At 37.8% G+C, this 13,438-nt stretch overlaps 1 protein-coding gene across 1 annotated transcript in view; it reads left to right on the top strand.

Annotated features, from left to right (window-relative positions):
• The window catches only part of RSRC1 (arginine and serine rich coiled-coil 1), a 227,261-nt gene that overhangs the window by 184,676 nt on the left and 29,147 nt on the right, over positions 1 to 13,438 (top strand). The window lies entirely within an intron of this gene.

Raw genomic sequence — 13,438 nt, 5'->3', positions numbered from 1 at the left:
GGAACATACCCCTAACCAGCAGGTTCCACCAATAAAAAAGAAAAGCCACCAACAGAAGTTATGCCCCTATTCCACCGGTCGTTAAGAGGAGCAAACAAGCTCTCTCAGCGCTCATTTGCTCCTCGTTCCCCGCTCGCTGTCGCCGCTATTCGGCGCGGCGGCAGAGAGCGGGTGAGTACGGGAGGGGCGGCGGGGAGCTGCGGGGGGGGGGCTGCTCGGAGGATCGCTGATCGTCCGGGCAGCCCATAGGATATAGCAGCGTCTGCTGCCGATGCTCCTTTTCAACAGAGCGACAGCAGCAGATCGTTGCTGTATCAGTCGCTTGTTTTTCAACATGTTGAAAAACAAGCAACTGCAACGATCAGCCGACATGAACGATGTTGGCTGATCGTTGCACTCTATTCCACGGGACGATTATCGTTCGTAGCGGCTGATTATCGTCCGAATACAAACGACATTCGTTCCATGGAAATAGGGCCTTAAGATGTTAGCTTGGTCTTGTTTGTGCTTTTCTTTGTTTTACCTGGAATACGCAGTTGATTTGCATGTTCTATTTGTTACCCACATTAGCTACAACATCAGAGTCCTGAACTTCATATCAGAAATGCAGTAATGTATTATTTGTATATCTTGTTAATAATGGAGGAATTCTTCTATGTATTAGATGGAATGTAGACAGTGACTTTGTAGGCCTGTCTACTTCCACACTTTTATTTATCTTTGCTTTTGAGCTATTATTCATTGTAGAATAAAGCTAATGCTGGGAATCATCTTTAGAGGTTTTAGGATATTGGCGTTTAAACATTTTCTCATTGATCGTTTAAAAGAAAATATATAACTTTTTCAGCGTAATGAAGAAAATTTAAATAATGTATGCAAAACTGATCTCACTTCAAACTACACTGGGCACTCATTTCATCTAAAGGATATCTTTCTTTCTCGTATGTTAATTTGCTAATTATGTTAGCCAGATATCTAGCTTAATGCATGAAATGAATTGCAGATGTAACCATGATTAATAGAGGTAAGACAGCAATGAAGTTTTCCCTTTGTTGAAGGATTTTTACATGTTGCCTCTATGGTTTGGTAGGTCAGTAACTTTAATTCTGAGGAAAGGAAACAAAACTTAACATATGTGGAAATAATTTCTAAAATTAATTGCTCAGATTTGATTCTAAATGGAGGCTGCATCAGTCCTCATTTAGTGTTTGGCTTGTTTTCCCCAAAATCAGACACTTAGGGGATATTGGGCTCTTCCAATGCCTGTTCGATCATTGACAGATCCTGGAAAACCTTTTTAACATATATTACAGTGACACTAATGTTAGGGAAGGAGCCTCCACCTGTGTTTTCCGCTCCCATCACCCATCAACGTTACTACTGTTCAGCAGGGTATGGGTAAGGATTTGCTTCTAAAAATTATAGTTTGTCCCTGATTCAGTTTGTGTTTTTTATTTGAATAAAGTCTATGGGGGAGATCTGTCAAACACAGTGTAAAGTGAAACTGGCTCAGTTGCCCCTAAAAAACAATCAGATTCCACTTTTCATTCCTCACAGACTAAAAAGTTGGCTTTGTATGTGCGCTCATATGTAAAAAGCCTAACACTGTGTTATGATGCATGAACTTGTAGTGGTATGTGACCCCTGTGTTTTCTACACAGTATGATCTGTCCCCGCAGTCACCAAAGGAACTCTATTATCAGTTGTTTTCAACTTCCAGCAGTGACTGTCATAGTCAGTAGGAAATATGGTGCACTTTGTTATCCAATAAAAAGAAAATTCATTTGATAAGAGGTTTTCCTTTCTGGCTCAGCAGAAAATATAAAAGAGATAGCTTTCAGAGCAGTTTCACCAATACAAATCTATGTACCATAGTTCTTCTGAACATATGTTAAAGGGAATGTCATCAGAAAATCACCTATTGTTTGAATTAAGTTTTTATGTTAAAAAATATAAATCCGTAAAGATTCAGAAAAAGTATGTGTTATAATTTTACTATTTTGTACAGTAATCCTGCCCTCCTTATTACTGACAGGATTACAGAATAATGAGACAGCATCATATAGATAAAACAGGACCCACCATTCATTTACGATAACTAACATTCACAGCTCAGCCTCAATGCACAGGTCACAGAGCATGCCTAGAAACCTCTCCCTTTACAAATAAATGTCCATTAGTTTTGTTGTAACACATATATCCAAATGCTGTTAAAAAAACAGCGGAAATATGGCTGTCCCATAATAAAGTACTAAAAATGAAACAAAAAAAACTATTTATGGTTGGAGAGTAGAAACCAATTAAATAAAAAACGGTTTCAGCGTCGAGCATTAGTTAAAGGGGACCAATGAACAAAGAAAAAAGCCATGTCACACATACAAGGGTGGCACATCCCCAAAACAAATAATGAAGTAAAATGTATGCTCAAGTGAAAAATATGAAATTTTATTAGTACACAAGAACTACAAGTGCAAGACATACATAATAAAATCAATTAAAACCACAACATACAAAAGGTCCATGTCAAATAAACATGGTACCAGGACATACCGATATGTGTAAATATTGTGACCCTTCCTACGTCTGATAATGTTTGCCCACAGCTACAATAATGTAATGCTGTCAAAGTATGAGCAATATATGTCTATGTACATGACTGTACTGTATGGACACAAAGCAAGGAATGGCAGAAAGCAATAAGAAAAACGGTAAGAGCCAAATAAGTAAATCAATATCACCAAAGGGGGAAGTCCATGTCGGGGTCCAAGAAATCCCACGCGTTCCATCTCTATCACAAGGCTTTCTTGATAGAGATGGAACGCGTGGGTTTTCTTGGTTCTACATGTTAGTCTGTACCAGACTGTGAAAGGACACACCTTTTTGACAAGGGGAAGGGTACCAGTCAGTTATGTAAGGATTAGAGATGAGTGCAGCTCGCGCCTATGGCTGTATCCATGTTTTCCAAACTCCTTATGGCTGCATTCAACAACTTTATCCTTTGATATTCAAATGCTGAACGATTTGACTTGAGCATGCTCGAGTTGTGCTCATCTCTAGTAAGGATAGCTGATATTTTTTCTTTGATAGTAATGAGTCACCACAGGCTGAATATAACCAGTTGGTTCAGCTACACAAAATGGCAAGCTGCTCTTCGGTACACCACAAATTGGGGCAGAAAAACAGACGTATGACCTTGTCAATATTCCTATTTTCTACCTACACCAAGCTTTTCCTTCACTATTCTTATCTTACATTGGATTTCATAAAAGTTTTTTCTCTACTGTGTGCTGTCAATGCTGGTTTATCTAGGAAATTTCTACCACTTGTCCTTTTTACAGGTTATTTGATTGTGAATCTTTATTTCTGTGAAATGTTATTGTTCTGCTTGGTAAAATGATTTGCACCTGTCACATTACAGAAATGCCCCGGAGCCTTTTATTACTGGTTATTCCTATTATTAAAAATACTAAACATTCCAGTTCAGACCCAGTTAATTGTATTTATATGTGAGCCTGATCTTTCCGATTTACCTAGATAGTTAATGTATGTTTAATTCCACCTATTTAAAACACTTTAGTTTGTTTTTCATTCTGTTTCTACAGTAATTTCACATAATTTTATCAGAACTATTTCCAAATGGTTTCCATATTTTTTGTTAACTTGTATAGTGACATCTGTAATGTAGCTCATCCCAGTATGTCTATTAAATTGTAACTTTTCAGTTTTAACCATATAAAAATATTACAAATGCCCAAAGCATTTATGTCTTTTATAAAGAACAAAGACCACTGCATTGCCTACCTATAGTCATGTTCTGAAAAAAAAGACATATGCAAAATACATTTATGAATGTATGTAGATGTGTAAGTAGAGTAAAAAAAATGTATGTTTCCTCCAGACCTGTGGACTATTGACTGGCAATATGAGGTATATAGGGGCTTTTTCAGGATATGTAGGGAAGTCATCCTTTTTGGGGCAGTTACTTCTGTTTACTCACTAGTTGTCCAGCAGGTCATCGTATCTTATACTGTACATGGTAGTGTTGGGTTTGACTAGATGAAACCTACTCCACCTTCATGGCACTAAGTACTGTTTACTCCCCATTCAGTAGTTAACCAATAAGACACAGGACATGGCAATGCCCGAAAACATGTTGGAAATTGCACGTATTTTGGCTCAAAACTATGGAAAGTCCACATCCGATGATGTGAACTGAGTTTTTACAGGCCCATTACATGCTACAGAAAACTGCAATGTAGGATTTTGAATATACCTTGGAACAAGATCAACTAGAACAAAATATGCAGCATGCTACCTGCAGTATATTCTTCTGAAAAGCTGAAGATTAGCCCCATTGAATCACAATCTTCCACAGTAGTTTGATGCACATCAGTGGCAAAAATCACATCAGTCACATCTATGTCAGCAATTTTTTCCCTTTATCATATCTATACGCCCCGCTTATGTACATATTTTATATGCCTCCTTGTTAGGGACATTGGGTGTAAATGGACAACTTAGCCATTTATGTGTCAATCTTGTTTTAAAATTAAATGTTATGTTTAAATACGTAAATAGCTTTTTTTTGTTAGGCAGTGTTCACACGTTCAGCTTTTCAATTGCAATTTTAGAAACCAAAGCCAGGAATGGGTTTGTAAAGAGAAGCCAATCTTCCCTTCATACATGTTTTCCATTTATGATCTATTGATAGCCTCGTATTCAGTAATTGCATTTGAAAACCTGAACATGTGAACACAGCCCACCGGGCTTTACTGCTTACTACAAATGTAACCATGCACTGCAATGTCCATGATATACAGGCCTGGTGAACTCTGCAAGCACTCTAGTAGCAGATCTGGTAATAAAGCTCCAGATTAGGGCCTATGAACACAGTAAGCATGAGCCTTTAAGGCATGTACTGGATAAGGCTTGGGCAACATGTATCCGTACATATCCGAGCACTGTCCTATTAATAGGCTATCAATAGTTTTTTTTCCTGGGAAACCTCTTTAAGATGTTAGACTTATGTGCCTACTTGTTTTACGAGATACTACTCAAGCTAGTTTGTAGGCAGAGGCAGAGAAAGTGACATAAGAGGTTGGTCTTTTGTTACCTGACACCATCACACCCTAAGTTACTATAGCTGACAGCATGAGCAAGAGCTTCTGTATAGGTAGATAGATGAATAGTATTGATAAATGAAAATTTATAAATGCGCATATATCTTGACCTAAGTGTTCAAAGTTACCTACTCGGTATTATGAGATTGTCCAATGCCTTTTTTCTGCTAGACTTTTTAGCCCTCTCAATCTGAGACTGAAGATTAAAAAGGGCTTCCCTGCTGTAGTACCATAAAGATACCTGGCTACTTTCCTAGCTAAAATGATTTATCAAGAATGCCGTTTTGTCGTCCATTTCTTGGCTTCTTTTATACATGGAACTTACTAATATGTCCACAGCCTTACACCTTTCTCTCCACTCTTCCCACCTGATTTACAACTTCAGCCTCTGCTTGAACTCTGTTTTTCATATTCAAGATTTTTCTGCTATTGCCAAGCACTGGCGCATTCGATCTACACTAAAATTACTCCGGCCAGTGCTCACTTTGACTACTCTCACTTTTTCTTTTTTATATATATATAAATATTTTACCAGTTTACGCATTTCCAATCTTTAATTGCAAAATGTTGCAGTTTTTTTTTTGTCACCCCAACCACATAATATATTAAAACTATTTTGTTGGGCATAATTATGACTAGGATGAGCAGATTCACTGATCTCTTGCTGTCTTTAATCACGATTGCCTGAGAAAAGGCATAACCTCTGCTATCAAACCGTCTGAAATGCCGTTAAATAAGCAAACACATTAAACACCCAGCTTTTTAAACTGTTTATTAATTTGTGCAGAAGAAATAAGAGATTGTCCGGCTCCTTGCCTCCAGTAGATGTGTCATAACACTGCTTTCATTGTAATTTTGTTACCAAACGATATGAGATTAGATGTTGGATGTTGGATGTAATCTGCTGTGAAATCAAATTATTTGACCTCCGAGCTCACCAATACCCCCTCCTGCCAGTTTGCTGTTAAATATTCAGCATTCTGCTGTCATGAATACAAATGGGGGACAAATTAGAATCTACAGACAGCTGACCCGGGCTGCAGATTAGAGACTGGAGGCTGGTGCTGTTTTAATTACTAAGGCCCCGATAGCTATTTAAAGGACATATACACAAAAAGAAATCATTTCAGAAGGGACAAAAAAGAAGGAAAAGGGAAAATAAATAGCTGCCTCTTCCCAATTTGAAATTTTGATTTCATTTGCCCTTAGATAAGAGCCATGCTAATTTGCTGAATGGGATATCATCTCTGGGGGCAAGAAATAATTATTACATTATACAGTACTGAGGTTTTTTTGTGTTTGTGTGACTCTTTTGATTTGTAAGTCTTTATGAAAATGGAAGCTAAAAACCCAGAGTAATTCAATGCAGATCTGAACACTAAATAGTTTAGTCTTTTCAGCAATGGATTTTCTAGACATTATAGTAGAATATGGAATAATCGAAAAGTCACATAAAATATCAAATTTAGATTTTTTTTATTTTTAAATTTTTTTTTTTGAAATTATCCTTGAATAATGTGGAAATCGTTAAAGCTAATCTTTAGCAACTGGTTGCTTTTGCTTACAGAATTTCACATATACGTTTAACTAAAATATGTTCTTACTTGTGGCATATGCTTGAGATATATCATTGTTCTTTATTGTTAAATCTGCATTGTATATTGCTTGTGTGTGTTAACCCAACGGTAAATTGATTAGTTATGCCTGGCTAGTAAGCAGTGAAACATTTTGATATACACTTGGGAAATAAATTTGGCAGAAAATCAGCATGAGTTGATTTAATTATCACTCTGAGACCTTCTCCCTTTCTGGTTTAGTGATCCTGAAACTCTCCTTGTTTCGCTGAAATCCGGATGGATACTAAACTCCGCTTACTAATTTGTCCTCCTTTACTATGATAAGCCAAGCAATTACTGGTTTATTGATTTTTCATCATGGCAAATTTTACATTGTTGTTTTTTTTTTCTCCCTTTGTATTAAAAAGGCTGAAAGGGATGTGTAAGTGGTTTATGCATTTAGTGCACAAGTGATGTGTTGCAGAATTTAATATCCTCAGTTTGACCTCTGCTGGCAGATAATACAACATGCTGGCTGCATGTTACAGTAGAAAGCAGACTACAAATGTGATGGAATATATGTGGAGACAGTTTAATTTGTCCTAGTTATATAAAAATCAGGTGGCACTGTTTAGAAACCTGAATTGTAACTGGGAAGGAATTCCATTATTGTCCCATGAATTCAGCCACTCAGCAGAAAAAAAAGTCACTCTGCTAAGATCATCAATTACTCTGCAACAGTTAACAATTGCTTAATAAAGTAAATTAGTGAACTAGAAACCTATGGACATGTAGATTTATGTGTTACATCTGTAGCATTTAGAAGTTATGTTACCTTTATGTAACTCTTTGAAGGAAAAATTATTGAGGCTTAAGTCAAAGTGCATTTCAGCCCTTTAGTTACATAATGCAATTAGGATCCATAAAATGTGTAGTTGTCAAAGTTTTTTTCCCCCCATTGCGCAGTAGACCTATTGCAAAAATAAAGATGCCAAAAAACCCATAAAAGTCCAGCACAGTTTGATAAAATACTTTGTCTGCACCAAGGCACATGGGCAGAAAATGTATACAAATCCAACCGGACTGGGTAACCAACTTGTGTCTCATAAAGGCAATGAGCCGTTATTTTTATACACTCTAGCGTCACGGTCAGTGGGAAAGCAAAACTCCCTCTTCCTCCTCGTATTAGCGTACGATGAGGGCACATCACCACTTATATTATGTAATATATATATAATATATATTATGTAATGTTGAGCCATCACAATATGGAACCAGCTTCTAGAACAGTCATTCTTTATCAGAATATATTATTTCCTGACCATCCAGTGGATACTCAACATCACAAAGGAACCAAAAGTATTAGGTATAACTGTTAGGTAGTTGCACTTGACCTACATACTAATGTTCTGGTGACCAGAGAGATCTAGACCTACCTACATACCCACCACTGCAGGTTCCTGGTGGTGTCCTAGATATAGGACAATTTGCCTTGCTAAAACACTGGAGTCACTTCACTGCTATGTATTAATTGTATTACCACAAGCTAAAGCTGGTTTTTGGCTGAGGGAGATATTGATGTGAGCCTAATGGTGCGTTTACACAGGCAGATTTATCTGACAGATTTTGGAAGCCAAAACCAGGAATGGATTTCAAAAGAGGAGAAATCTCAGTATTTCCTTTATGACCCGTTCCCTGTTTATGGTCTGTGTCTGGCTTTGGCTTAAAAAATCTGTCAGATAAATCTGCCTGTGTAAACGCACCATAAGGGTCCTATTTTACGGAGCGATTTTTAACGATTAACGATTGCAAACGAGATTGTTTATCGCTAACCTGAAATCGTTCACCATATTACACAGAACGATGGCCGTTAGTTACAATCGTTACCACGATTGTTATTGCGACCGTTACTATGATCGTTTATTCCCTCTGATCCCAGCAAAACAATGAACAATGTGCAATTACACTGAACGATTAGTGAAAAAATGCGGAACTTAAGCGAACGAATGTGGAATTACAGTGAATGATTAGCAAACAATTAATGATTATTTTAGGTTCAGATCTAAATCAACAACATACGAACAATTTTTCGATCGTTGCCTGCAATTACACAGAACAATTATCGTTTAAATTCGAACAATATAACAATTTTTCGCACGATAATCGTTTATCACCCAGTCTCTAGTTTAGTGTTATAGAGATTATTTTCAAACTATTTAAAAATTCTGCACCTCAAAAGACGAGTTGACTACATTTATAGTATACTCAAATGCAATGTCCACATTAATACCATATGATGTGCATTGGCTAAAGACCTCTGTAAGTTGCAATTCTTTGCAATTCTATAACTTGGGTAAATGAAATGTCCTGTATATCATTAGATCATCTAACTACGTTCGTATGTGTAATTATAGCTGAAGCTTGTATTTTTATTTCCTGTTTTTTCTCCAATCTCATCTACTTACGAATGAGCATCAGTGTTCAGGGCTCAGCTTAATTATTATCAAAGCTATTGGTTCTGTTACATCAGCCTGAGCCATACGAGGTCAGGAGCCGTAATAACTTAAGTGCTATATTCAATGATAAGAACGTTTAATAAGATGTTCGTTAGATTTTATCTAAGGTCATACTTTTATGTTCTAGATATTTTATAGCAGATCAATGACTTGACCTCTTGTCCTTAAATAAATAAGCCCAAGACTTAATAGTATACAGTGCAGTTCAGTGGGGTGACCTTTAATTTTATCTACATTACTTGCTTATAGGTCAGATCATTATTTGCTTTTGCCCTACTTATAGTTTTTAATTATTTAAAAAGGGTCAGACTACATAAATGGTAGAAGACGGTTTTGAGCTAATGTTTATCAGTGGGGCTGTTCACAACGGGAGCTACACTTATTAATTGTGCAGATGGAAAATACCTATTGAAGTCTATGGAGAAGGACTAAAGTATAGATGTGTTTATATTTGATCCATACTGCATCAGTGTGTCATCACTATTTTAGCTATATTGTATCTAAATATTGTATCTACCTGTAATGTATGTGTAATATATTGTATCTATGCGGAGGACAGCCCATCAGTATTTACTGTACAGAAATATGGGTACAATACTGATGACACACTGATAATGTTTCATCCATCACATACTTTGGATCCAATGGATGTATACCAATGCGCTTGTGTGTAAGCACCATAGGTGTATTCTTAGACTGCATTATGGAACTCCTTAGATGATCCCTAATGTGTGACTCGGCAGCCCTTGGTAACCCTCTTAGAATGCCCTGCCAACCTCAAGGCTGTCCAATGTAATTTTGGAACAGGTGGAGGGCCACTTGTTGGAGATCACCGCCTTAGACTGTCTCACATCAGTACTAGCAGAAATTGAGTTTTTGGGCATTTTGAGGCTATATCTGTCTTATCCTTCTGCATTATGTTCTGGTTGTCTTACATAGTTCTTGTCATGTGATAAAATATGTTGCATATGTTTGTATGTGTCGGAATAATATACAATTTACTGTCACATATATATATATATATATATATATATATATATATATATACTGTTTGACTGGTTTTAGCCCTGTATCAGGAAGCTCATTTACACTTCACTAGGCCCTGCTCCTATTATCATAGTGCAGAATCAACAGATGCTAACCATGCACGTGTCTGCACTGACAGGGTCTGTCATGGGTTATCAGCCATGTAGCATATTACATAATATATATGTGCCCGGTCATTAATCAGCAGGTTAGGCCATCATCTGTATTCCTCAGATGCGGCCTATCATCCATGTTGAGTGTGCGGTTTCTTCATTAGGCTATTAGAGTCACCTGGTGTGGGTTTGAGAGTCCCCAGAGAATATCTCTGCATCTGCCAGTAACTCCGATCCTAATCTGCTGACCTGCTGAGTGATCCTGATTAGTGTTCACATTATACGCATGCTGCCAAGATTGTGCAGCCATTAGGAACATTGTTATCATAACTTAATGGGACAAAGATTAACAGTAGCATCATCCGCTAATTCAATTTAACTCATTCATAAAGCATCATTTTGAGCAATTTGCTTCCCTCTGCTCTAATGCTTTGAGTGGCCCACTCATCATTTCAGTCAGTGATGCTAAACAGGTAAATTTGATGAAGGCTTTAATATAATTGATGTTTCTTTTTTTGAGACTCATTGTCACTCAGCCAAAAACAATAAATTAATGTGTCAGTGCAGCTTCCCACTTGTTAGCAGGTACTTTCGGCAGAATAGCAGCCTTCCGGCTCAGTAATTCTTCTTAAAAGTACACAATGTATAGCCACTTCAGGCTCAATAGGGTTGCTTTCAAGGTCATTACAACATTCTGTCTTGTGCAACTACAGTTATATAGCTGTCCCTGCCTAACTACCTAACCCAAGTAGTCTATATATGTGTATGCCTTTGCAACACCTGGAGGGCCGAAGGTTCCACATGCCTTAAAATAGGCTTTTGTTATTTGACACTCTTGGTGCTAATATCATTGGGACCAAACAGGAATAAACAATTCTACCGGATTCCATTTCCAGCACTGGCTGCCTCATCTGGGGGTGAACCGAGCCAGCTTACATAAGGGAAACAAGGCCTACCTGGGCAGGCTGTATTGAATTGACTTTTGGGCTAAATTGTAGAATTAAATCCTAGGGATTAGGAACAAAAATTATATGAGGAGCATCATCAGTTCACTGTATCTTCCAGGCCACAGTTGATAAAGTCAAAAGATGATGACACTAAGAGCCCTATTCCACGGGACGATTATCGTTCAGATTATCGTTAAATCGTTTGAATCTAAACGATTATCGTTCATTTGAATAGCAGTTAACGATTAACGACCGATCGAGAAATCGTTGATCGTTTAATAAGACCTGGACCTATTTTTATCGTTGCTCGTTCGCATTGAATAAGATGTCATTTGCAGTAGTGACAAACACAATAGCGACGACAAGAGGACCGCAAGAACGATCATAAGTAACAATTATTGTTCTATGTAAATGGGTGAACGATTTCAGGTCTTTCGCAATAGCGGTCGTTTGAATCGTTTATCGTTAACGATTATGTGAACGCTAATCATCCCGTGGAATAGGGTCCTAAGGTAACAGATCTGTCTTAGACCTCAAGGAGGTATTAAAGGGGTACTCTGGCCAAAGCTTACTTTTTGTGCATCTCTGCTGCCAGAAGCATTGTACTTCTTGTCTAAATGTTTCCACCCTGCTACATTCCAGTGCTGCCCTTTTGTGCCGTGACATCAGCTGCCGTGGGCGTTTGTTGTTCCCAGATGTGCCGCCCTCCTCTACAGACATAGCGGTTGTGTTGCGATAAGCAACATTACATCTGACAGAGCAGTCTTCCCTGTAACGTTCCCATTTAGGTCACATGATATTCCTAGATGCATGCCCTGCCTAAGCTTATCCAGAAATACCATGTGACCTAACTTTGAATGTCACAGGGGGAGGCACAGCCAATGGCTCTGCTCTGTCGGCTGTACACTTGCTTATCGCGACAGTATGGCAAACAAATGCTCTGTCTTAAGAGGAGGGCAGGACATCCGGGAACAAGAGATGCCCACTGCAGCTGATGTCACAGCACACAGTGGCAGCACTGAAAGCATTCTTACAAGAATTACAACACCTCCAGTGGCAGAACTGCACAGAAAGTAAGCACAGAAATATTAATCACCATGTTGGAACAGGCTATCCACATGTGTGTGTGATATATTGCAGAAAAAGGACCACAAGCATTCCCAGTTCTGATTATACAATAAATGTTGGATTTGCTTAATCACAATGGAAAGAACATCCGTCCAATTAAAGTGAGTACAATGTAACCAGTTATAAATAAACCAGTGCATCATGAAACCGTTTCTGGCCAGTGATCAGGTAATAGGTTAGGACTAAATTGATTATTCACTGACAGTACTCAATTCAGACCTGCAAATGTATCAACTGTGTAATAAGGACCTATTAGGCCTATTGATTTTCTGATTTGTATTGATAGCTAATAGGCCAGAGCTACAAACCAATATTTGCATAACCAATTCCCCAGGGTTAACAATTTTCACTAATGAAAATCTCAGCAGTCACCAGTGCACATTAATGGAAATGTAAAGGGCAAAGCCACTGCCATTCAATTAAATCCCTAATATGTGGAGCTGTTTTAGTGCTGTGTTTATGCTTCAGAAAGGTTAGTGACTCCTATATACATAATGCACCATGGTTTTGTGGTTAATGAAGTAACCAGCCCTAGCATATTATGGTTTCTAATAAAAAGTACAAATTGGACGTGATTAATATTATTTTTCATATTGCTTCCCTTCATTTATATTGATCCTTATGTAGAAATATGCATCTATGGCTTTTAGAACAGCTGCATTCTATTCCTCGAAACATTAAGGGTGCGTTCACACTTACAGGATCTGCAGCAGATCTGCAGCAAATTTGATGGCCCAGATTAGATTCAAAGCAAATCAGCAACTTTAAATCTGCGTCATAAAACTTTCAGCATTTGATTAGCGGTGGCTGCTGAACTTGGATAAAGCCCTAAGGCTATGTGAAAAACATGGATATATTCATTGACAACCTTAGAGCTTTATCCAACTTCAGCAGCCTTCGCTAATCAAATGCCGAACGTTCGGGTTTGGATGGACTTGAGCATGCTCGAGGTTCGCTCATCTCTAGACTTAAGACTATCAAAATGCATTGTATGCTTTGTCATTGCGAAAAGATTTGGTCATTGGTTAATCA

The sequence above is a fragment of the Dendropsophus ebraccatus genome, chromosome 6 (assembly GCF_027789765.1).
Source record: "Dendropsophus ebraccatus isolate aDenEbr1 chromosome 6, aDenEbr1.pat, whole genome shotgun sequence".
NCBI classification, from domain to species: Eukaryota; Metazoa; Chordata; class Amphibia; order Anura; family Hylidae; genus Dendropsophus; species Dendropsophus ebraccatus.
This window is presented reverse-complemented; position numbering and strand designations above follow the sequence as displayed.